Raw genomic sequence first — 2,479 nt, 5'->3', positions numbered from 1 at the left:
TCCCCCCCCCCTTTTTCCCCCCCAAAAAACCCCCCCCCCCCCCAAAAAAAAACCCAAGGGGTTTCCCCCCCTTTTTAAAACCCGGGGGAAAAAAAGGGGGGGGGGGGGGGGTTTTTTTGGGGGGGGGGTTTTTTGGTTTTTTTGGGGGGGGAAAATTTTTTTTTTGGGGGGGGGGGGGGGGGGGGGTTTTTGGGGTTTTTTTTTAAAATTTTTTTCCAAAAATTTTTAAAAAAAAAAAAAAAAAAAACCGGAAAAAAATTAAAAAAAAAAACCAAAAAAAACCCAAAAAAAAAAAAAAAAAAAAAAAAAATTTTAAAAAAAAAAATTTTATATATATATAATTTAAAATAAAATTTAAAAAAAAAAAAAAATTTTTTTTTTTTTCCTTTTTTTTGGGGGGAAAAAAAAAAGGGGGGGGAAAAAAGGGGGGGGGCCCCCCCCTTTTTTTTAAAAAAAGGGGGGGGGGGGGTTCCCCCCAAAAAAAAAAACCCCCCCGGGGGGGAAAAAAAAGGGGGGGGGGGGGGGGAAAAAGGGGGGGGAAAAATGTGTGTGTGTGTGTGTGTGTGTGTGTGTGCGTGTGTGTGTGTGTGTGAAATGATGAAATACATAGCAACAAACATTAACACCGGAGAGAGTCAAGATATACTTTCAGAAAAGCATCACCAGAAAATAAATTAATAAATAAAATAACGAATGAGGATGTAAATAGATAAATAGATGTATTAGAACAAAAAAAAAAACAATAAAGTAAAAAAAAAAAATATATATATATATACTTATATATAAAGATTTCAGACTGGCAGTATTGGCATAAAGATCCAACCTGTATTTTTTCTCCTTCTCTTTCCCCTCTTAACTAGGTCTCAAAAAAAAAAAAAATTGCTTTCCCCGCGCCGGAAATAAAAAAGCTGAGGATGACCCTTTGACAAGCGAACTGCTCAAAAACAGCTCGTTAAGAAGGCAATCTCGACTCCCCCCCCCCAACCCCCCCCCACCAGGTTCTAATAACAGGCTTTCAAAGATCAGTGCATTGCCTCCTGCACTTCTGACCTTGACAGAAAATTGCAACAGCGGGTTTTGGGAAATCTGAGGGTTAAGGTTTGGGGGTATGTTAATTTATTTTATATTGTCTGTCTGTTTGTTAATTTTTTTGGGAACAGATAATGTCAGTATGGTTTCTAATTCTTATCCAGGAATCTGTGTGCATATATATGTACGCACGCACACACACACACACACACACACACACACACACACACACACACACACACATATATATATATATATATATATATATATATATATATTATATATATATATATGTAGTCAGTAAACAAAAACAAAACATTACTACGTTTATTTGTGGTCAATGAGGAACTATGTTGTGGGCGGGGCATTTCGTTAGCCCCTCCCATGGCTTGTGTTGCCATATGACGATCTTATTAAAATACTCGAGAACCGAGACTAATGAACCAGATATTTGGAGCATGTGTTTCCATGACCTTGCGTTGTTTGGTCTATGTATTTATGATTTTAACAATCTTTTATTATATAAAGAATAGAACAAATATTTTGCACTATTTTACTCCCCTCATATATTATATCCAATGTGCATTTAATAAATCAAATGATTAAGATGTTAACAATGTGTGCTGGGTATTATTATAAAGCGAAATACATTACTGCATGGCCTCTGCTGCCCGTGGCTTACATAAATCGAGATGGGGTTTGTAATGCTTCAAATAGGGATATAAATGTTTCAGGAGGATTGGCTTCACCCCGAGATTGTTGTGTGCCACATCTGCCTAAATCATCAGATTCAAACCCGATAGAGCATCTTTGAGCAGCTATGAACAGGCACATTCCCAGGGAAAGTCCCACGCAGTCGATTTGGTGTCATCGACAGTGCGTTGCGTGCATGGGAACGGCTACGCAGCGATGAAGGGCAAATAAATGGCGATGAAACTAGTAGCATGATGCCATGGCGTTTGAAGACTGCTTTAGCGTCAGGAGGAGGAAATGCACATGACTGAAATTGCTTTTGCTTTTAATCTTTCCTCTTGTACAATACACTCTAATATTAAAGAACTGATATGATTTTGGGAGGAATGAGAATAAGCAGGTCCAGGACAGAATATTTCACCACAACTAGCCACAATAAAGCTAGGTGGAGAGAACTTGATAACAGTTCAAACCTTTAAATATCTAGGTTCAATGGTCGATGAAACTGCCGGAATGGGTAAGGAAGTTAGTTTCAGAATTCCAAGTGGATGGAATAATTGGAGAAAAGTGTCAGGAGAGTCCCAATTACACTCAAAGGTAAGGTGCATGAGGCCGTAGTCAGACCAGCCTTAATTTACGGCCGAGAAGCAGCACCACTGAAGAAGTTAGAAGAAAAGAAGCTGGACGTAACTGAGATGAAGATGCTGCGATGGATGGTTGGAGTCACGAGGAGAGATAGAATAAGAAACGACTACAT

This window comes from Penaeus monodon, chromosome 43 (assembly GCF_015228065.2).
Source record: "Penaeus monodon isolate SGIC_2016 chromosome 43, NSTDA_Pmon_1, whole genome shotgun sequence".
Taxonomy (NCBI): domain Eukaryota; kingdom Metazoa; phylum Arthropoda; class Malacostraca; order Decapoda; family Penaeidae; genus Penaeus; species Penaeus monodon.
Note: the sequence above shows the minus strand (reverse complement) of the source record.